The sequence below is a fragment of the Leptosomus discolor genome, unplaced genomic scaffold (genome assembly GCF_034619465.1).
Source record: "Leptosomus discolor isolate bLepDis1 unplaced genomic scaffold, bLepDis1.hap2 HAP2_SCAFFOLD_33, whole genome shotgun sequence".
Classification (NCBI taxonomy): Eukaryota; Metazoa; Chordata; class Aves; order Leptosomiformes; family Leptosomidae; genus Leptosomus; species Leptosomus discolor.
The window spans coordinates 785,519-810,095 of NW_028237861.1; positions in this window are offsets into that span (position 1 = coordinate 785,519).

Sequence of the window (24,577 nt, forward strand, 5' to 3'; positions counted from 1 at the left end):
ACGTCTAGATGTTGGGCTTTACCTCTAGATTTTGGGCTCTACCACTAGGTCTTGGGCTTTACCTCTAGATTTTGGACTTTACCTCTAGAAGTTGGGCTTTACCTCTAGACTTTGGGCTTTACCTCAAGACATTCGGCTTTAACTCTAGCTGTTGGGCTTTACCTCTAGATTTTGGGCCTTACCTCTAGAAGTTGGGGGTTACATCTATATGGTTGGCTTTAACTGTAGATGTCGGGCCTTAACACTTGATTTTGGAATTCACCTCTAGATGTTAGGCTTTACCTCTAGATTCTGGGCTTTCCCTCTAGATGTTCGGCTTTAACTCTAGATTTTGGGCTTTACTCTAAATGATGCGCTTTAACTCTAGATTTTCGGCTTTACCTCTAGAATTTGGGCTTTACATCTAGATTTTGGTCTTTACGTCTAGATATTGGGCTTTACCTCTAGATGTAGGGTTTTACATCTGGATGTTTTGCTTTACATTTAGATGTTGGTCTGTATCTCTAGACGTTGGGTTGTACCTCTATATGTAGTGCTTCACATCTAGATGTTGTGCTTTACCTCTAGATGTTGCGATTACATCTAGACGTTGGACTTACCTCTAGAATTTGGGCTTTACCTCTAGATTTTGTGTTTTACATCTAGATGTTTACCTTTACCTCTGTAAGTTTGGCTTTACCTGCAGACATTGGGCTGAAGGTCTAGATGATGGGCTTTACCTCTAGAAGTTGGGCTTTACATCTAGATTTTGGGCTTTACCTCTAAATGATGCACTTAAAATATAAATATTGGGCTTTACCTCTAGATGTTTGGCTTTAGATCTAGAAGCTGGGCTTTACATCTATATTTTGGTCTTTATGTCTAGATATTGGGCTTTACCTCTAGATTTTGGGTTTTAAATCTATATATTTGGCTTTTCCTCTAGATGTTGGGCTTTACCTCTAGATATCTGGCTTTAAGTCTAGATGTTGGGCTTTACCTCTAGATTTGGGGCTCTACCACTAGGTCTTGGGCTTTACCTCTAGATTTTGGACTTTGCCTCTAGAAGTTGGGCTTTACCTCTAGACTTTGGGCTTTACCTCTAGGTATGGTGTTTACCTCTAGATTTTGGAATTTAACTCTGGAAGTTGGGCTTTACATCTATACTTTGGGCTTTACCTCTAGATATTGGGCTTTACCTCTAGATTTTGGTGTTTAAGTCTATATATTTGGCTTTTCCTCTAGATGTTGGGCTTTACCTCTAGATATCAGGCTTTACGTCTAGATGTTGGGCTTTACATCTAGATTTTGGGCCTTACCTCTAGAAATTGGGGTTTACATCTATATGTTTGGCTTTAACTGTAGATGTCGTGCCTTAACACTAGATTTTGGAATTCACCTCTAGATGTTAGGCTTTACCTCTAGATTTTGGGTTTTCCATCTGGATTTTTGGCTTCTCTCTAGAAACTGGGCTTTACCTTCAGATGTTGGGCTTTAGGTCAAGATATTGGACTTTACCTCTAGATGTAGGGTTTTACATCGAGATGTTTTGCTTTACATTTAGATGTTGGGCTTTATCTCTATATCTTGGGTTTTACATCTATATATTTGGCTTTTCCTCTAGATGTTGGGCTTTACCATCAGATATCTGGCTTTGCGTCTAGATGTTGGGCTTTACCTCTAGATTTTGGGCTCTACCACTAGGTCTTGGGCTTTACCTCTAGATTTTGGACTTTGCCTCTAGAAGTTGGGCTTACCTCTAGACTTTGGGCTTTACCTCAAGACGTTCGGCTTTAACTCTAGCTGTTGGGCTTTACCTCTAGATTTTGGGCCTTACCTCTAGAAGTTGGAGGTTATATCTATCTGGCTTTAGGTCTAGATCTTGGGCTTTATCTCCAGATTTTCAGCTCTACCTCTAGGTATTGGTGTTTACCTCTAGATTTTGGACTTTAAGTCTGGAAGTTGGGCTTTACCTCTAGATTTTGGGCTTTACCTCCAGATGTTGGTCTTTAAGTCTATATATTTGGCTTTTCCTCTAGATGTTGGGCTTTACCTCTAGATATCTGGCTTTACGTCTAGATGTTGGGCTTTACCTCTAGATTTTGGGTCTTACCTCTAGAAGTTGGGGGTTACATCTATATATTTGGCTTTAATTTTAGATGTCAGGCCTTAAGAATAGATTTTGGAATTCACCTCTAGATGTTAGGCTTTACCTCTAGATTCTGGGCTTTACCTCTAGATGTTCGGCTTTACCTCTAGATTTTGGGTTTTCCATCTGGAATTTTGGCTTCTCTCTAGAATCTGGGCTGTACCTCCAGACGTTGGGCTTTACCTCTAGATTTTGGGTTTTACATCTAGATGTTTGCCTTCACATCTGTAAGTTGGGCTTTACCTGCAGACATTGGGCTGTAGGACTAGATGATGGGCTTTACCTCCAGACGTTGGGCTTGTCCTCTAGATGTTGGGTTTTACCTCTAGATGTTGGTCTTTAAGTCTAGATATTGGACTTTACCTCTAGATGTAGGGGTTTACATCTAGATGTTTTGCTTTACATTTAGATATTGGTCTTTATCTCTAGATGTTGGGTTATACCTCTATATGTTGTGCTTTACCTCTAGATGTTAGGCTTTACCTATAGATGTTGGGCTTTACCTCTAGATGTTGGGCTTTAGATCTAGAAGTTGGGCTTTACATCTAGATTTTCGGCTTTAGATCTAGATTTTCGGCTTTATCTCTAGATTTTTGTTTTTAAATCTATATTTTTGGCTTTTCCTCTAGATGTTGGGCTTTACCTCTATATGTTTGGCTTTAGATCTAGAAATTGGGCTTTACATCTAGATTTTGGGATTTAAATCTAGATATTTGGCTTTACCTCTACATGTTGGGCTTTACCTCTATATGTTTGGCTTTAGATCTAGAAATTGGGCTTTACATCTAGATTTTGGGCTTTAGATCTAGAAGTTGGGCTTTACATCTAGATTTTGGTCTTTACGTCTAGATATTGGGCTTTACCTCTGAAGTTGGGCTTTACCTCTAGATTTTGGGCCTTACCTCTAGAAGTTGGGGGTTACATCTATATGGTTGGCTTTAACTGTAGATGTCGGGCCTTAACACTTGATTTTGGAATTCACCTCTAGATGTTAGGCTTTACATCTGGATTCTGGGCTTTCCCTCTAGATGTTGGGCTTTAACTCTAGATTTTGGGCTTTACTCTAAAGGATGTGCTTTAACTCTAGATATTCGGCTTTACCTCTAGAAGTTGGGGTTTACATCTAGATATTTGGCTTTAACTGTAGGTGTCGGGTTTTAACACTAGATATTGGAATTCACCTCTAGATCTTAGTCTTTACCTCTACATGTTGGGCTTTACCTCTAGATTATTTGGCTTAGATCTAGAAGTTGGGCTTTAACTCTAGATGTTGGGGTTTAAATCTAGATTTGGGGTTTCAGCTCTAGAAGTTGGTCATTACCTCTAGACATTGGGCTTTACCTCCAGATGTTGGTCTTTAAGACTAGATATTGGACTTTACCTCTTGATGTAGGGTTTTACATGTAGATTTTTTGCTTTATATTTAGATGTTGGTCTTTATCTCTAGATGTTGGGTTATACCTCTATATGTTGTGCTTCACCTCTAGATGTTAGTCTTTACCTCTGAACGTTAGTCTTTACCTCTAGATGTTGGGCTTTACCGTCAGATATCTGGCTTTACGTCTAGATGTTGGGCTTTACCTCTAGATTTTGGGCTCGAACACTAGGTCTTGGGCTTTACCTCTAGATTTTGGACTTTACCTCTAGAAGTTGGGCTTTACCTCTAGATTTTGGGCTTTACCTCAAGACATTGGGCTGTAACTCTAGATGTTGGGCTTTACTTCTAGATTTTGGGCCTTAACTCCAGAAGTTGGTGTTTACATCTATATGTTTGGCTTTAACTTTGCATATCGGGCCTTAACACTAGATTTTGGAATTCACCACTAGATGTTAGGCTTTTCCTCTACATGTTGGGCTTTAACTCTAGATGTTTGGCTTAGATCTAGAACTTGGGCTTTATCTCTAGATGTTGGGGTTTAAATCTAGATTTGGGGTTTTAGCTCTAGAAGTTGGTCATTACCTCTAGATGTTGGGTTATACCTCCAGATGTTGGTCTTTAATACTAGATATTGGGCTTTACCTCTAGATGTAGGGTTTTACATCTAGATGTTTTGCTTTACATTGAGATGTTGGTCTTTATCAATAGACGTTGGGTTATACCTCTATATGTTGTGCTTCACCTCTAGATGTTAGGCTTTACCTCTAGATGTTGGGATTACATCTAGAAGTTGGACTTTATCTCTAGAATTTGGGCTATACCTCTATATGTTGGGCTTACCTCTAGATTTTGGGTTTGACATCTAGATGTTTGCCTTTACCTCTGTAAGTTGGGCTTTACCTGCAGACATAGGGCTGTAGGACTAGATGATGGGCTTTACCTCTAGAAGTTGGACTTTACATTTAGATTTTGGGCTTTAACTCTATAGGATGCGCTTAAACTCTAAATATTGGGCTTTACCTCTAGATGTTGGGCTTTAGATTTAGAAGTTGGGCTTTACATCTATATTTTGGGCTTTAGATCTAGAACTTGGGCTTTACATCTAGATTTTGGTCTTTACGTCTAGATATTGGACTTTACCTCTAGATTTTGGGTTTTACATCTAGATGTTTGCCTTCACCTCTGTAAGTTGGGCTTTACCTGCAGACATTGGGCTGTAGGACTAGATGATGGGCGTTACCTCTAGAAGTTGGACTTTACATTTAGATTTTGGGCTTTAACTCTAAAGGATGCGCTTAAACATTAAATATTGGGCTTTACCTCTAGATGTTGGGCTTTAGATTTAGAAGTTGGGCTTTACATCTAGATTTTGGTCTTTACGTCTAGATATTGGGCTTTACCTCTAGATTTTGGGTTTTAAATCTGTATATCTGGCTTTTCCTCTAGATGTTGGGCTTTACCTCTAGATTTTGGGCTCTACCACTAGGTCTTGGGCTTTACTTCTAGATTTCGGACTTTACCTCTAGAAGTAGGTCTTTACCTCTAGACTTTGGACTTTACCTCAAGACGTTCGGCTTTAACTCTAGATGTTGGGCTTTACCTCTAGATTTTGGATCTTACCTCTAGAAGTTGGGGGTTACATATATATATATTTGGCCTTAATTGTAGATGTCAGGCCTTAAGAATAGATTTTGGAATTCACCTCTAGATGTTAGGCTTTACCTCTAGACTCTGGGCTTTACCTCTAGATGTTGGGCTTTACCTCTAGATTTTGGGTTTTCCATCTGTATTTTTGGCTTCTCTCTAGAATCTGGGCTTTACCTCCAGACGTTGGACTTTACCTCTAGATGTAGGGTTTTACATCTAGATGTTTTGCTTTACATTTAGATGTTGGGCTGTGTCTCTAGATTTTGGGTTTTAAATCTATATATTTGGCTTTTCCTCTAGATGTTGGGCTTTACCGTCAGATATCTGGCTTTACGTCTAGATGTTGGGCTTTACCTCTAGATTTTGGGCTCTACCACTAGGTCTTGGGCTTTACCTCTAGATTTTGGACTTTACCTCTAGAAGTTGGGCTTTACCTCTAGACTTTGGGCTTTACCTCAAGACATTCGGCTTTAACTCTAGCTGTTGGGCTTTACCTCTAGATTTTGGGCCTTACCTCTAGAAGTTGGGGGTTACATCTATATGGTTGGCTTTAACTGTAGATGTCGGGCCTTAACACTTGATTTTGGAATTCACCTCTAGATGTTAGGCTTTACCTCTAGATTCTGGACTTTCCCTCTAGATGTTCGGCTTTAACTCTAGATTTTGGGCTTTACTCTAAATGATGCGCTTTAACTCTAGATTTTCGGCTTTACCTCTAGAATTTGGGCTTTACATCTAGATTTTGGTCTTTACGTCTAGATATTGGGCTTTACCTCTAGATGTAGGGTTTTACATCTGGATGTTTTGCTTTACATTTACATGTTGGTCTTTATCTCTAGACGTTGGGTTGTAACTCTATATGTAGTGCTTCACATCTAGATGTTGTGCTTTACCTCTAGATGTTGCGATTACATCTAGACGTTGGACTTATCTCTAGAATTTGGGCTATACCTCTAGATGTTGGGCTTTACCTCTAGATTTTGTGTTTTACATCTAGATGTTTACCTTTACATCTGTAAGTTGGGCTTTACCTGCAGACATTGGGCTGTAGGTCTAGATGATGGGCTTTACCTCTAGAAGTTGGGCTTTACATCTAGATTTTCGGCTTTACCTCTAAATGATGCGCTTAAAATATAAATATTGGGCTTTACCTCTAGATGTTGGGCTTTAGATCTAGAAGCTGGGCTTTACATCTATATTTTGGTCTTTATGTCTAGATATTGGGCTTTACCTCTAGATTTTGGGTTTTAAATCTATATATTTGGCTTTTCCTCTAGATGTTGGGCTTTACCTCTAGATATCTGGCTTTACGTCTAGATGTTGGGCTTTACCTCTAGATTTTGGGCTCTACCACTAGGTCTTGGGCTTTACCTCTAGATTTTGGGCTCTACCACTAGGTCTTGGGCTTTACCTCTAGATTTTGGACTTTGCCTCTAGAAGTTGGGCTTTACCTCTAGACTTTGGGCTTTACCTCAAGACGTTCGACTTTAACTCTAGCTGTTGGGCTTTACCTCTAGATTTTGGGCTCTACCTCTAGGTATTGGTGTTTACCTCTAGATTTTGGAATTTAACTCTGGAAGTTGGGCTTTACATCTATACTTTGGGCTTTACCTCTAGATATTGGGCTTTACCTCTAGATTTTGTTCTTTAAGTCTATATATTTGGCTTTTCCTCTAGATGTTGGGCTTTACCTCTAGATATCAGGCTTTACGTCTAGATGTTGGGCTTTACATCTAGATGTCTGGCTTTACGTCTCGATGTTGGGCTTTAGCTCTAGAATTTGGACTTTACCTCTAGAAGTTGGGCTTTACCTCTAGATTTTGGTCTCTACCTCTAGGTGTTGGGCTTTGCCTCTAGAATTTGGACCTTATCTCTAGAAGTTGGGCTTTACATCTAGAATTTGAGCTTTACCTCTAGATTTTGGGATTTAAATCTAGATATTTCGCTTTACTTCTAAAATTTGGGCTTTATCTCTATACTTTGGGCTTTACCTCAAGACGTTGGGCTTTAACTCTAGATGTTGGGCTTTACATCTAGATTTTGAACCTTACCTCTAGAAGTTGGGGTTTACATCTATATGTTTGGCTTTAACTGTGGATATCGGGCCTTAACACTAGATTTTTGAATTCACCACTAGATGTTAGGCTTTTCCTCTAGACGTTGGGCTTTACCACTAGATTTCTGGCTTAGATCTAGAACTTGGGCTTTATCTCTAGATGTTGGGGTTTAAATCTAGATTTGGGGGTTTAGCTCTAGAAGTTGGTCATTACCTCTAGACATTGGGATTTACCTCCAGATGTTGGTCTTTAAGTCTAGATATTGGACTTTACCTCTAGATGTAGGGTTTTACATCGAGATGTTTTGCTTTACATTTAGATGTTGGTCTTTATCTCTAGATGTTGGGTTATACCTCTATATGTTGTGCTTCACCTCTAGATTTTAGGCTTTACCTCTAGATGTTGGGATTACATCTAGAATTTGGAATTTATCTCTAGAATTTGGGTTATACCTCTATATGTTGTGCTTCACCTCTAGATGCTGGGCTTTACCTCTAGATTTGGGTTTTACATCTAGATGTTTGCCTTCACCTCTGTAAGTTGGGCTTTACCTGCAGACATTGGGCTGTAGGACTAGATGATGGGCTTTACCTCTAGAAGTTGGACTTTACATTTAGATTTTGGGCTTTAACTCTATAGGATGCGCTTAAACTCTAAATATTGGGCTTTTACTCTAGATGTTGGGCTTTAGATTTAGAAGTTGGGCTTTACATATATATTTTGGGCTTTAGATCTAGAAGTTGGGCTTTACATCTAGATTTTGGTCTTTACGTCTAGATATAGGGCTTTACCTCTAGATTTTGGGGTTTACATCTAGATGTTTGCCTTCACCTCTGTAAGTTGGGCTTTACCTGCAGACATTGGGCTGTAGGACTAGATGATGGGCTTTACCTCTAGAAGTTGGACTTTACATTTAGATTTTGGGCTTTAACTCTAAAGGATGCGCTTAAACTTTAAATATTGGTCTTTACCTCCAGACGTTGGGCTTTACTTCTAGATGTTGGGTTTTACCTCTAGATGTTGGTCTTTAAGTCTATATATTGGACTTTACCTCTAGATGTAGGGTTTTACATCTAGATGTTTTGCTTTACATTTAGATGTTGGGCTGTGTCTCTAGATTTTGGGTTTTAAATCTATATATTTGGCTTTTCCTCTAGATGTTGGGCTTTACCGTCAGATATCTGGCTTTACGTCTAGATGTTGGGCTTTACCTCTAGATTTTGGGCTCTACCACTAGGTCTTGGGCTTTACCTCTAGATTTTGGACTTTACCTCTAGAAGTTGGGCTTTACCTCTAGACTTTGGGCTTTACCTCAAGACATTCGGCTTTAACTCTAGCTGTTGGGCTTTACCTCTAGATTTTGGGCCTTACCTCTAGAAGTTGGGGGTTACATCTATATGGTTGGCTTTAACTGTAGATGTCGGGCCTTAACACTTGATTTTGGAATTCACCTCTAGATGTTAGGCTTTACCTCTAGATTCTGGGCTTTCCCTCTAGATGTTCGGCTTTAACTCTAGATTTTGGGCTTTACTCTAAATGATGCGCTTTAACTCTAGATTTTCGGCTTTACCTCTAGAATTTGGGCTTTACATCTAGATTTTGGTCTTTACGTCTAGATATTGGGCTTTACCTCTAGATGTAGGGTTTTACATCTGGATGTTTTGCTTTACATTTAGATGTTGGTCTGTATCTCTAGACGTTGGGTTGTACCTCTATATGTAGTGCTTCACATCTAGATGTTGTGCTTTACCTCTAGATGTTGCGATTACATCTAGACGTTGGACTTACCTCTAGAATTTGGGCTTTACCTCTAGATTTTGTGTTTTACATCTAGATGTTTACCTTTACCTCTGTAAGTTTGGCTTTACCTGCAGACATTGGGCTGAAGGTCTAGATGATGGGCTTTACCTCTAGAAGTTGGGCTTTACATCTAGATTTTGGGCTTTACCTCTAAATGATGCACTTAAAATATAAATATTGGGCTTTACCTCTAGATGTTGGGCTTTAGATCTAGAAGCTGGGCTTTACATCTATATTTTGGTCTTTATGTCTAGATATTGGGCTTTACCTCTAGATTTTGGGTTTTAAATCTATATATTTGGCTTTTCCTCTAGATGTTGGGCTTTACCTCTAGATATCTGGCTTTACGTCTAGATGTTGGGCTTTACCTCTAGATTTGGGGCTCTACCACTAGGTCTTGGGCTTTACCTCTAGATTTTGGACTTTGCCTCTAGAAGTTGGGCTTTACCTCTAGACTTTGGGCTTTACCTCTAGGTATGGTGTTTACCTCTAGATTTTGGAATTTAACTCTGGAAGTTGGGCTTTACATCTATACTTTGGGCTTTACCTCTAGATATTGGGCTTTACCTCTAGATTTTGGTGTTTAAGTCTATATATTTGGCTTTTCCTCTAGATGTTGGGCTTTACCTCTAGATATCAGGCTTTACGTCTAGATGTTGGGCTTTACATCTAGATTTTGGGCCTTACCTCTAGAAATTGGGGTTTACATCTATATGTTTGGCTTTAACTGTAGATGTCGTGCCTTAACACTAGATTTTGGAATTCACCTCTAGATGTTAGGCTTTACCTCTAGATTTTGGGTTTTCCATCTGGATTTTTGGCTTCTCTCTAGAAACTGGGCTTTACCTTCAGATGTTGGGCTTTAGGTCAAGATATTGGACTTTACCTCTAGATGTAGGGTTTTACATCGAGATGTTTTGCTTTACATTTAGATGTTGGGCTTTATCTCTATATCTTGGGTTTTACATCTATATATTTGGCTTTTCCTCTAGATGTTGGGCTTTACCATCAGATATCTGGCTTTGCGTCTAGATGTTGGGCTTTACCTCTAGATTTTGGGCTCTACCACTAGGTCTTGGGCTTTACCTCTAGATTTTGGACTTTGCCTCTAGAAGTTGGGCTTACCTCTAGACTTTGGGCTTTACCTCAAGACGTTCGGCTTTAACTCTAGCTGTTGGGCTTTACCTCTAGATTTTGGGCCTTACCTCTAGAAGTTGGAGGTTATATCTATCTGGCTTTAGGTCTAGATCTTGGGCTTTATCTCCAGATTTTCAGCTCTACATCTAGGTATTGGTGTTTAACTCTAGATTTTGGACTTTAACTCTGGAAGTTGGGCTTTACATCTAGAGTTTGGGCTTTACATCCAGACGTTGGTCTTTAAGTCTAGATACTGGACTTTACCTCTAGATGTAGAGTTTTACATCTAGATGTTTTGCTTTACATTTAGATGTTGGTCTTTATCTCTAGACGTTGGGTTATACCTCTATATGTTGTACTTCACCTCTAGATGTTGTGCTTTACCTCTAGATGTTGGGATTACATCTAGACGTTGGACTTTATCTCTAGAATTTGGGCTATACCTCTAGATATTGGGCTTTACCTCTAGATTTTGGGTTTTACATCTAGATGTTTACCTTTACCTCTGTAAGTTGGGCTTTACCTGCAGACATTGGGCTGTAGGACTAGTTGATGGGCTTTGCCCCTAGAAGTTGGGCTTTACAACTAGATTTTGGGCTTTAGATCTAGAAGTTAGGCTTTACATCTAGATTTTGGGCTTTACGTCTAGATATTGGGCTTTACCTCTAGATTTTGGGTTTTAAATCTATATATTTGGCTTTTCCTCTAGATGTTGGGCTTTACCCCTAGATATCTGGCTTTTCCTCTACATGTTGGGCTTTACCTCTAGATTTTGGGTTTTACATCTAGATGTTTGCCTTCACCTCTGTAAGTTGGGCTTTACCTGCAGACATTGGGCTGTAGGACTAGATGATGGGCTTTACCTCCAGACGTTGGGCTTTACCTCTAGATATCTGGCTTTACCTCTAAATGATGCGCTTAAACTCTAAATATTGGGCTTTACCTCTAGATGTTGGGCTTTAGATTTAGAAGTTGGGCTTTACATCTAGATTTTGGGCTTTAGATCTAGAAGTTGGGCTTTACATCTAGATTTTGGGCTTTACGTCTAGATATTGGGCTTCACCTCTAGATTTTGGGGTTTAGATCTATATATCTGCCTTTACCTCTAGATATTGGTCTTTACCTCTAGATGTTGGGCTTTAGATCTAGAAGTTGTGCTTTACATCTAGATTTTGGGCTTTACGTCTAGATATTGGGCTTTACCTCTAGATTTTGGGTTTTATATCTATATATTTGGCTTTTCCTCTAGATGTTGGGCTTTACCCCTAGATATCTGGATTTACCTGTAGATGTTGGGCTTTACCTCTAGATTTTGGGTTTTCCATCTGGATTTTTGGCTTCTCTCTAGAATCTGGGCTTTACCTCCAGACGTTGGGCTTTACCACTAGATGTTGGGTTTTACCTCTAGATGTTGGTCTTTAGGTCTAGATATTGGACTTTACCTCTAGATGTAGGGTTTTAAATCTAGATGTTTTGCTTTACATTTAGATGTTGGTCTTTATCTCTAGATGTTGGGTTATACCTCTATATGTTGTGCTTCACCTCTAGATGTTAGGCTTTACCTCTAGATGTTTTGCTTTACATTTAGATGTTCGGCTTTATCTCTAGATTTTGGGTTTTAAATCTATATATTTGGCATATCTCTAGATTTTGGGCTCTAACTCTAGGTATTGGTGTTTACCTCTAGATTTTGGACTTTAACTCTGGAAGTTGGGATTTACCCCTAGATGTTGGGATTTAACTCTAGAATTTGGGTTTGAAATCTATATATTTTGCTTTTCCTCTAGATGTTGGGCTTTACCTCTAGATATCTGGCTTTACCTCTAGATGTTGGGTTTTACCTCTAGATATTGGTCTTTACCTCTACATTTTGGGTGTTAGATCTAGAATTTGGGCTTTACATCTAGATTTCGGGCTTTAGATCTAGAAGCTGGGCTTTACATCTAGATTTTGGGCTTTACGTCTAGATATTGGGCTTTACCTCTAGATTTTGGGTTTTAAAACTATATATTTGACTTTTCCTCTAGATGTTGGGCTTTACCCCTAGATATCTGGCTTTACCTCTAAATGTTGGGCTTTACCTCTAGATTTTGGGTTTTAAATATATATATATTTGGCTTTTCCTCCTGATGTTGGGCTTTACCTCTAGATTTGGGGTTTTACATCTAGATGTTTGCCTTCACCTCTGTAAGTTGGGCTTTACTGCAGACATTGGGCTGTAGGACTAGATGATGGGCTTTACCTCCAGACGTTGGGCTTTACCTCTAGTTATCTGGGCTTTACCTCTAGATGTTGGGTTTTACCTCTAGCTATTGGTCTTTACCACTAGATGTTGGGTTTTACCTCTAGATGTTGGTCTTTAGGTCTAGATATTGGACTTTACCTCTAGATGTAGGGTTTTACATCTAGATGTTTTGCTTTACATTTAGATGTTGGTCTTTATCTCTAGATGTTGGGTTATACCTCTATATGTTGTGCTTCACCTCTAGATGTTAGGCTTTACCTCTAGATGTTTGGATTACATCTAGATGTTTTGCTTTACATTTAGATGTTCGGCTTTATCTCTAGATTTTGGGTTTTAAATCTATATATTTGGCATATCTCTAGATTTTGGGCTCTAACTCTAGGTATTGGTGTTTACCTCTAGATTTTGGACTTTAACTCTGGAAGTTGGGGTTTACCCCTAGATGTTGGGATTTAACTCTAGAATTTGGGTTTGAAATCTATATATTTTGCTTTTCCTCTAGATGTTGGGCTTTACCTCTACATTTTGGGCTCTACCTCTAGGTATTGGTATTTACATTTAGATTTTTGACTTTAAATCTGGAAGTTGAGCTTTACATCTAGACTTTGGGATTTACCTCTAGATGTTGGGATTTAACTCTAGAATTTGGGTTTGAAATCTATATATTTTGCTTTTCCTCTAGATGTTGGGCTTTACCTCTAGATATCTGGCTTTACCTCTAGATGTTGGGTTTTACCTCTAGATATTGGTCTTTATCTCTAGATTTTGGGCGTTAGATCTAGAATTTGGGCTTTACATCTAGATTTTGGGCTTTACGTCTAGATATAGGGCTTTACCTCTAGATTTTGGTTTTTAAATCTATATATTTGGATTTTCCTCTAGATGTTGGGCTTTACCCCTAGATATCTGGATTTACCTGTAGATGTTGGGCTTTACCTCTAGATTTTGCGTTTTCCATCTGGATTTTTGGCTTCTCTCTAGAATCTGGGCTTTACCTCCAGACGTTGGGCTTTACCACTAGATGTTGGGGTTAACCTCTAGATGTTGGTCTTTAGGTCTAGATATTGGACTTTACCTCTAGATGTAGGGTTTTACATCTAGATGTTTTGCTTTACAATTAGATGTTGGTCTTTATCTCTAGATGTTGGGTTATACCTCTATATGTTGTGCTTCACCTCTAGTTGTTAGGCTTTACCTCTAGATGTTTGGATTACATCTAGATGTTTTGCTTTACATTTAGATGTTCGGCTTTATCTCTAGATTTTGGGTTTTAAATCTATATATTTGGCTTTTCCTCTAGATGTTGGGCTTTACCGTCAGATATCTGGCTTTACGTCTAGATGTTGGGCTTTACTTCTAGAAGTTGGTCTTTAACTCTAGACTTTGGGCTTTACATCAAGACTTTCGGCTTTAACTCTAGCTGTTGTGCTTTACCTCTAAATTTTGGGCCTTACCTCTAGAAGTTGGGGGTTATATCTATATGGTTGGATTTAACTGTAGATGTCAGGCCTTAACACTTGATTTTGGAATTCACCTCTAGATGTTAGGCTTTACATCTAGATTCTGGGCTTTCCCTCTAGATGTTGGGCTTTAACTCTAGATTTTGGGCTTTACTCTAAAGGATGCGCTTTAACTCTAGATATTCGACTTTACCTCTAGAAGTTGGGTTTTACATCTAGATGTTTGGCTTTAACTGCAGGTGTTGGGCTTTAACACTAGATATTGGAATTCACCTCTAGATCTTAGTCTTTACCTCTACATGTTGGGCTTTACCTCTAGAGTATTTGGCTTTAGATCTAGAAGTTGGGCTTTACATCTAGATTTGGGGCTTTAGATCTAGATGTTGGGCTTTACAACCAGATTTTGGATTTTAAATCTATATATCTGGCTTTATCTCTAGATGTTGGGCTTTATCTCTAGATTTTGGGCTCTAACTCTAGGTATTGGTGTTTACCTCTTGACTTTCGACTTTAACTCTGGAAGTTGGTCTTTACCTCTAGATGTTGGGATTTAACTCTAGAATTTGGGTTTGAAATCTGTATATTTTGCTTTTCCTCTAGATGTTGGGCCTTACCTCTAGTTATCTGGCTTTACCTCTAGATGTTGGGTTTTACCTCTAGATATTGGTCTTTACCTCTAGATTTTGGGTGTTAGATCTAGAATTTGGGCTTTACATCTAGATTTTGGGCTTTAAATCTATATATTTGGCTTTTCCTCTAGATGTTGGGCTTTACCCCTAGATATCGGCTTTACCTCTAGATGTTTGGATTACATCTAGATGTTTTGCTTTACATTTAGATGTTCGGCTTTATCTCTAGATTTTGGGTTTTAAATCTATATATTTGGCTTTTCTTCTAGATGTTGGGCTTTACCTCTAGATATCGGCTTTACCTCTAGATGTTGGGTTTTACTTCTAGATATTGGTCTTTATCTCTAGATTTTGGGCGTTAGATCTAGAATTTGGGCTTTACATCTAGATTTTGGGCTTTAGATCTAGAAGTTGGGGTTTACATCTAGATTTTGGGCTTTGCGTCTAGATATTGGGCTTTATCTCTAGATTTTGGGTTTTAAATCTATATATTTGGCATATCTCTAGATTTTGGACTCTAACTCTAGGTATTGGTGTTTACCTCTAGATTTTGGACTTTAACTCTGGAAGTTGGGGTTTACCCCTAGATGTTGGGATTTAATTCTAGAATTTGGGTTTGAAATCTATATATTTGGCTTTTCCTCTAGATGTTGGGCTTTACCTCTAGATATCTGGATTTACCTCTAGATGTTGGGTTTTACCTCTAGATATTGGTCTTTACCTCTAGATGTTGGGCTTTAGATCTAGAAGTTGCGCTTTTCATCTAGATTTTGGGCTTTACGTCTAGATATTGGGCTTTACCTCTAGATTTTGGGTTTTATATCTATATATTTGGCTTTTCCTCTAGATGTTGGGCTTTACCCCTAGATATCTCGATTTACCTGTAGATGTTGGGCTTTACCTCTAGATTTTGGTTTTTACATCTGGATTTTTGGCTTCTCTCTAGAATCTGGGCTTTACCTCCAGGCGTTGGGCTTTACCACTAGATGTTGGTTTTTACCTCTAGATGTTGGTCTTTAGGTCTAGATATTGGACTTTACCTCTAGATGTAGGGTTTTACATCTAGATGTTTTGCTTTACATTTAGATGTTGGTCTTTATCTCTAGATGTTGGGTTATACCTCTATATGTTGTGCTTCACCTCTAGATGTTAGGCTTTACCTCTAGATGTTTGGATTACATCTAGATGTTTTGCTTTACATTTAGATGTTTGGCTTTATCTCTAGATTTTGGGTTTTAAATCTATATATTTGGCTTTTCTTCTAGATGTTGGGCTTTACCTCTAGATATCGGCTTTACCTCTAGATGTTGGGTTTTACTTCTAGATATTGGTCTTTATCTCTAGATTTTGGGCGTTAGATCTAGAATTTGGGCTTTACATCTAGATTTTGGGCTTTAGATCTAGAAGTTGGGGTTTACATCTAGATTTTGGGCTTTAAATCTAGATATTGGGCTTTTCCTCTAGATGTTGGGCTTTACCCCTAGATATCTGGATTTACCTGTAGATGTTGGGCTTTACCTCTAGATTTTGGGTTTTCCATCTGGATTTTTGGCTTCTCTCTAGAATCTGGGCTTTACCTCCAGACGTTGGGCTTTACCAATAGATGTTGGTTTTTACCTCTAGATGTTGGTCTTTAGGTCTAGATATTGGACTTTACCTCTAGATGTAGGGTTTTACATCTAGATGTTTTGCTTTACATTTAGATGTTGGTCTTTATCTCTAGATGTTGGGTTATACCTCTATATGTTGTGCTTCACCTCTAGTTGTTAGGCTTTACCTCTAGATGTTTGGATTACATCTAGATGTTTTGCTTTACATTTAGACGTTCGGCTTTATCTCTAGATTTTGGGTTTTAAATCTATATATTTGGCTTTTCTTCTAGATGTTGGGCTTTACCTCTAGATATCGGCTTTACCTCTAGATGTTGGGTTTTACTTCTAGATATTGGTCTTTATCTCTAGATTTTGGGCGTTAGATCTAGAATTTGGGCTTTACATCTAGATTTTGGGCTTTAGATCTAGAAGTTGGGGTTTACATCTAGATTTTGGGCTTTACGTCTAGATATTGGGCTTTACCTCTAGATTTTGGGTTTTAAATCTATATATTTGGCTTTTCCTCTAGATGTTGGGCTTTACCCCTAGATATCTGGCTTTACCTCTAGATGTTGGGCTTTTCCTCTAGGTTTTGGGTTTTAAATATATATATATTTGGCTTTTCCTCTAGATGTTGGGCTTTACCTCTAGATTTTGGGTTTTACATCTAGATGTTTGCCTTCACCTCTGTAAGTTGGGCTTTACCTGCAGACATTGGGCTGTAGGACTAGATGATGGGCTTTACCTCCAGACGTTGGGCTTTACCTCTAGATATCTGGCTTTACCTCTAAATGATGCGCTTAAACTCTAAATATTGGGCTTTACCTCTAGATGTTGGGCTTTAGATTTAGAAGTTGGGCTTTACATCTAGATTTTGGGCTTTAGATCTAGATATTGGGCTTCACCTCTAGATTTTGGGGTTAGATCTATATATCTGGCTTTATCTCTAGATGTTGGGCTTTACCTCTACATTTTGGGCTCTACCTCTAGGTTTTGGTATTTACATTTAGATTTTTGACTTTAAATCTGGAAGTTGAGCTTTACATCTAGACTTTGGGATTTACCTCTAGATGTTGGGATTTAACTCTAGAATTTGGGTTTGAAATCTATATATTTTGCTTTTCCTCTAGATGTTGGGCTTTACCTCTAGATATCTGGCTTTACCTCTAGATGTTGGGATTTACCTCTAGATATTGGTCTTTACCTCTAGATGTTGGGCTTTAGATCTAGAAGTTGTGCTTTTCATCTAGATTTTGGGCTTCACGTCTAGATATTGGGCTTTACCTCTAGATTTTGGGTTTTATATCTATATATTTGGCTTTTCCTCTAGATGTTGGGCTTTACCCCTAGATATCTGGATTTACCTGTAGATGTTGGGCTTTACCTCTAGATTTTGGGTTTTCCATCTGGATTTTTGGCTTCTCTCTAGAATCTGGGCTTTACCTCCAGACGTTGGGCTTTACCACTAGATGTTGGTTTTTACCTCTAGATGTTGGTCTTTAGGTCTAGATATTGGACTTTACCTCTAGATGTAGGGTTTTACATCTAGATGTTTTGCTTTACATTTAGATGTTGGTCTTTATCTCTAGATGTTGGGCTATACCTCTATATGTTGTGCTTCACCTCTAGATGTTAGGCTTTACCTCTAGATGTTTGGATTACATCTAGATGTTTTGCTTTACATTTAGATGTTCGGCTTTATCTCTAGATTTTGGGTTTTAAATCTATATATTTGGCTTTTCTTCTAGATGTTGGGCTTTACCTCTAGATATCGGCTTTACCTCTAGATGTTGGGTTTTCCTTCTAGATATTGGTCTTTATCTCTAGATTTTGGGCGTTAGATCTAGAATTTGGGCTTTACATCTAGATGTTGGGCTTTAGATCTAGAAGTTGGGCTTTACCTCTAGATTTTGGGCTTTAAATCTATATATTTGGCTTTTCCTCTAGATGTTGGGCTTTACCCCTAGATATCTGGATTTACCTCTAGATGTTGGGCTTTACCTCTAGATTTTGGTTTTTACATCTGGATTTTTGGCTTCTCTCTAGAATCTGGGCTTTACCTCCAGGCGTTGGGCTTTACCACTAGATGTTGGTTTTTACCTCTAGATGTTGGTCTTTAGGTCTAGATATTGGACTTTACCTCTAGATGTAGGGTTTTACATCTAGATGTTTTGCTTTACATTTAGATGTTGGTCTTTATCTCTAGATGTTGGGTTATACCTCTATATGTTGTGCTTCACCTCTAGATGTTAGGCTTTACCTCTAGATGTTTGGATTACATCTAGATGTTTTGCTTTACATTTAGATGTTCGGCTTTATCTCTAGATTTTGGGTTTTAAATCTATATATTTGGCTTTTCTTCTAGATGTTGGGCTTTACATCTAGATATCGGCTTTACCTCTAGATGTTGGGTTTTACTTCTAGATATTGGTCTTTATCTCTAGATTTTGGGCGTTAGATCTAGAATTTGGGCTTTACATCTAGATTTTGGGCTTTAGATCTAGAAATTGGGGTTTACATCTAGATTTTGGGCTTTACGTCTAGATATTGGGCTTTACCTCTAGATTTTGGGTTTTAAATCTATATATTTGGCTTTTCCTCTAGATGTTGGGCTTTACCCCTAGATATCTGGCTTTACCTCTAGATGTTGGGCTTTACCTCTAGGTTTTGAGTTTTAAATATATATATATTTGGCTTTTCCTCTAGATGTTGGGCTTTACCTCTAGATTTTGGGTTTTACATCTAGATGTTTGCCTTCATCTCTGTAAGTTGGGCTTTACCTGCAGACATTGGGCTGTAGGACTAGATGATGGTCTTTACCTCCAGAAGTTGGGCTTTACCTCTAGTTAACTGGCTTTACCTCTAAATGATGTGCTTAAACTCTAAATATTGGGCTTTACCTCTAGATGTTGGGCTTTAGATTTAGAAGTTGGGCTTTACATCTAGATTTTGGGCTTTAGATCTAGATATTGGGCTTCACCTCTAGATTTTGGGGTTAGATCTATATATCTGGCTTTATCTCTAGATGTTGGGCTTTACCTCTACATTTTGGGCTCTACCTCTAGGTATTGGTATTTACATTTAGATTTTTGACTTTAAATCTGGAAGTTGAGCTTTACATCTAGACTTTGGGATTTACCTCTAGATGTTGGGATTTAACTCTAGAATTTGGGTTTGAAATCTATATATTTTGCTTTTCCTCTAGATGTTGGGCTTTACCTCTAGATATCTGGCTTTACCTCTAGATGTTGGGTTTTACCTCTAGATATTGGTCTTTACCTCTAGATGTTGGGCTTTAGATCTAGAAGTTGTGCTTTTCATCTAGATTTTGGGCTTCACGTCTAGATATTGGGCTTTACCTCTAGATTTTGGGTTTTATATCTATATATTTGGCTTTTCCTCTAGATGTTGGGCTTTACCCCTAGATATCTGGATTTACCTGTAGATGTTGGGCTTTACCTCTAGATTTTGGGTTTTCCATCTGGATTTTTGGCTTCTCTCTAGAATCTGGGCTTTACCTCCAGACGTTGGGCTTTACCACTAGATGTTGGGGTTAACCTCTAGATGTTGGTCTTTAGGTCTAGATATTGGACTTTACCTCTAGATGTCGGGTTTTACATCTAGATGTTTTGCTTTACATTTAGATGTTGGTCTTTATCTCTAGATGTTGGGTTATACCTCTATATGTTGTGCTTCACCTCTAGATGTTAGGCTTTACCTCTAGATGTTTGGATTACATCTAGATGTTTTGCTTTACATTTAGATGTTCGGCTTTATCTCTAGATTTTGGGTTTTAAATCTATATATTTGGCTTTTCTTCTAGATGTTGGGCTTTACCTCTAGATATCGGCTTTACCTCTAGATGTTGGGTTTTACTTCTAGATATTGGTCTTTATCTCTAGATTTTGGGCGTTAGATCTAGAAGTTGGGCTTTACATCTAGATTTTGGGCTTTAAATCTATATATTTGGCTTTTCCTCTAGATGTTGGGCTTTACCCCTAGATATCTGGATTTACCTCTAGATGTTGGGCTTTACCTCTAGATTTTGGTTTTTACATCTGGATTTTTGGCTTCTCTCTAGAATCTGGGCTTTACCTCCAGGCGTTGGGCTTTACCACTAGATGTTGGTTTTTACCTCTAGATGTTGGTCTTTAGGTCTAGATACTGGACTTTACCTCTAGATGTAGGGTTTTACATCTAGATATTTTGCTTTACATTTAGATGTTGGTCTTTATCTCTAGATGTTGGGTTATACCTCTATATGTTGTGCTTCACCTCTAGTTGTTAGGCTTTACCTCTAGATGTTTGGATTACATCTAGATGTTTTGCTTTACATTTAGACGTTCGGCTTTATCTCTAGATTTTGGGTTTTAAATCTATATATTTGGCTTTTCTTCTAGATGTTGGGCTTTACATCTAGATATCGGCTTTACCTCTAGATGTTGGGTTTTACTTCTAGATATTGGTCTTTATCTCTAGATTTTGGGCGTTAGATCTAGAATTTGGGCTTTACATCTAGATTTTGGGCTTTAGATCTAGAAGTTGGGGTTTACATCTAGATTTTGGGCTTTACGTCTAGATATTGGGCTTTACCTCTAGATTTTGGGTTTTAAATCTATATATTTGGCTTTTCCTCTAGATGTTGGGCTTTACCCCTAGATATCTGGCTTTACCTCTAGATGTTGGGCTTTACCTCTAGGTTTTGAGTTTTAAATATATATATATTTGGCTTTTCCTCTAGATGTTGGGCTTTAAGTCTAGATTTTGGGTTTTACATCTAGATGTTTGCCTTCATCTCTGTAAGTTGGGCTTTACCTGCAGACATTGGGCTGTAGGACTAGATGATGGTCTTTACCTCCAGAAGTTGGGCTTTACCTCTAGTTAACTGGCTTTACCTCTAAATGATGTGCTTAAACTCTAAATATTGGGCTTTACCTCTAGATGTTGGGCTTTAGATTTAGAAGTTGGGCTTTACATCTAGATTTTGGGCTTTAGATCTAGATATTGGGCTTCACCTCTAGATTTTGGGGTTAGATCTATATATCTGGCTTTATCTCTAGATGTTGGGCTTTACCTCTACATTTTGGGCTCTACCTCTAGGTATTGGTATTTACATTTAGATTTTTGACTTTAAATCTGGAAGTTGAGCTTTACATCTAGACTTTGGGATTTACCTCTAGATGTTGGGATTTAACTCTAGAATTTGGGTTTGAAATCTATATATTTTGCTTTTCCTCTAGATGTTGGGCTTTACCTCTAGATATCTGGCTTTACCTCTAGATGTTGGGTTTTACCTCTAGATATTGGTCTTTACCTCTAGATGTTGGGCTTTAGATCTAGAAGTTGTGCTTTTCATCTAGATTTTGGGCTTCACGTCTAGATATTGGGCTTTACCTCTAGATTTTGGGTTTTATATCTATATATTTGGCTTTTCCTCTAGATGTTGGGCTTTACCCCTAGATATCTGGATTTACCTGTAGATGTTGGGCTTTACCTCTAGATTTTGGGTTTTCCATCTGGATTTTTGGCTTCTCTCTAGAATCTGGGCTTTACCTCCAGACGTTGGGCTTTACCACTAGATGTTGGGGTTAACCTCTAGATGTTGGTCTTTAGGTCTAGATATTGGACTTTACCTCTAGATGTAGGGTTTTACATCTAGATGTTTTGCTTTACATTTAGATGTTGGTCTTTATCTCTAGATGTTGGGTTATACCTCTATATGTTGTGCTTCACCTCTAGATGTTAGGCTTTACCTCTAGATGTTTGGATTACATCTAGATGTTTTGCTTTACATTTAGATGTTTGGCTTTATCTCTAGATTTTGGGTTTTAAATCTATATATTTGGCTTTTCTTCTAGATGTTGGGCTTTACCTCTAGATATCGGCTTTACCTCTAGATGTTGGGTTTTACTTCTAGATATTGGTCTTTATCTCTAGATTTTGGGCGTTAGATCTAGAAGTTGGGCTTTACATCTAGATTTTGGGCTTTAAATCTATATATTTGGCTTTTCCTCTAGATGTTGGGCTTTACCCCTAGATATCTGGATTTACCTCTAGATGTTGGGCTTTACCTCTAGATTTTGGTTTTTACATCTGGATTTTTGGCTTCTCTCTAGAATCTGGGCTTTACCTCCAGGCGTTGGGCTTTACCACTAGATGTTGGTTTTTACCTCTAGATGTTGGTCTTTAGGTCTAGATACTGGACTTTACCTCTAGATGTAGGGTTTTACATCTAGATATTTTGCTTTACATTTAGATGTTGGTCTTTATCTCTAGATGTTGGGTTATACCTCTATATGTTGTGCTTCACCTCTAGTTGTTAGGCTTTACCTCTAGATGTTTGGATTACATCTAGATGTTTTGCTTTACATTTAGACGTTCGGCTTTATCTCTAGATTTTGGGTTTTAAATCTATATATTTGGCTTTTCTTCTAGATGTTGGGCTTTACATCTAGATATCGGCTTTACCTCTAGATGTTGGGTTTTACTTCTAGATATTGGTCTTTATCTCTAGATTTTGGGCGTTAGATCTAGAATTTGGGCTTTACATCTAGATTTTGGGCTTTAGATCTAGAAGTTGGGGTTTACATCTAGATTTTGGGCTTTACGTCTAGATATTGGGCTTTACCTCTAGATTTTGGGTTTTAAATCTATATATTTGGCTTTTCCTCTAGATGTTGGGCTTTACCCCTAGATATCTGGCTTTACCTCTAGATGTTGGGCTTTACCTCTAGGTTTTGAGTTTTAAATATATATATATTTGGCTTTTCCTCTAGATGTTGGGCTTTACCTCTAGATTTTGGGTTTTACATCTAGATGTTTGCCTTCATCTCTGTAAGTTGGGCTTTACCTGCAGACATTGGGCTGTAGGACTAGATGATGGTCTTTACCTCCAGAAGTTGGGCTTTACCTCTAGTTAACTGGCTTTACCTCTAAATGATGTGCTTAAACTCTAAATATTGGGCTTTACCTCTAGATGTTGGGCTTTAGATTTAGAAGTTGGGCTTTACATCTAGATTTTGGGCTTTAGATCTAGATATTGGGCTTCACCTCTAGATTTTGGGGTTAGATCTATATATCTGGCTTTATCTCTAGATGTTGGGCTTTACCTCTACATTTTGGGCTCTACCTCTAGGTATTGGTATTTACATTTAGATTTTTGACTTTAAATCTGGAAGTTGAGCTTTACATCTAGACTTTGGGATTTACCTCTAGATGTTGGGATTTAACTCTAGAATTTGTGTTTGAAATCTATATATTTTGCTTTTCCTCTAGATGTTGGGCTTTACCTCTAGATATCTGGCTTTACCTCTAGATGTTGGGTTTTACCTCTAGATATTGGTCTTTACCTCTAGATGTTGGGCTTTAGATCTAGAAGTTGTGCTTTTCATCTAGATTTTGGGCTTCACGTCTAGATATTGGGCTTTACCTCTAGATTTTGGGTTTTATATCTATATATTTGGCTTTTCCTCTAGATGTTGGGCTTTACCCCTAGATATCTGGATTTACCTGTAGATGTTGGGCTTTACCTCTAGATTTTGGGTTTTCCATCTGGATTTTTGGCTTCTCTCTAGAATCTGGGCTTTACCTCCAGACGTTGGGCTTTACCACTAGATGTTGGGGTTAACCTCTAGATGTTGGTCTTTAGGTCTAGATATTGGACTTTACCTCTAGATGTAGGGTTTTACATCTAGATGTTTTGCTTTACATTTAGATGTTGGTCTTTATCTCTAGATGTTGGGTTATACCTCTATATGTTGTGCTTCACCTCTAGATGTTAGGCTTTACCTCTAGATGTTTGGATTACATCTAGATGTTTTGCTTTACATTTAGATGTTCGGCTTTATCTCTAGATTTTGGGTTTTAAATCTATATATTTGGCTTTTCTTCTAGATGTTGGGCTTTACCTCTAGATATCGGCTTTACCTCTAGATGTTGGGTTTTACTTCTAGATATTGGTCTTTATCTCTAGATTTTGGGCGTTAGATCTAGAAGTTGGGCTTTACATCTAGATTTTGGGCTTTAAATCTATATATTTGGCTTTTCCTCTAGATGTTGGGCTTTACCCCTAGATATCTGGATTTACCTCTAGATGTTGGGCTTTACCTCTAGATTTTGGTTTTTACATCTGGATTTTTGGCTTCTCTCTAGAATCTGGGCTTTACCTCCAGGCGTTGGGCTTTACCACTAGATGTTGGTTTTTACCTCTAGATGTTGGTCTTTAGGTCTAGATACTGGACTTTACCTCTAGATGTAGGGTTTTACATCTAGATATTTTGCTTTACATTTAGATGTTGGTCTTTATCTCTAGATGTTGGGTTATACCTCTATATGTTGTGCTTCACCTCTAGTTGTTAGGCTTTACCTCTAGATGTTTGGATTACATCTAGATGTTTTGCTTTACATTTAGACGTTCGGCTTTATCTCTAGATTTTGGGTTTTAAATCTATATATTTGGCTTTTCTTCTAGATGTTGGGCTTTACCTCTAGATATCGGCTTTACC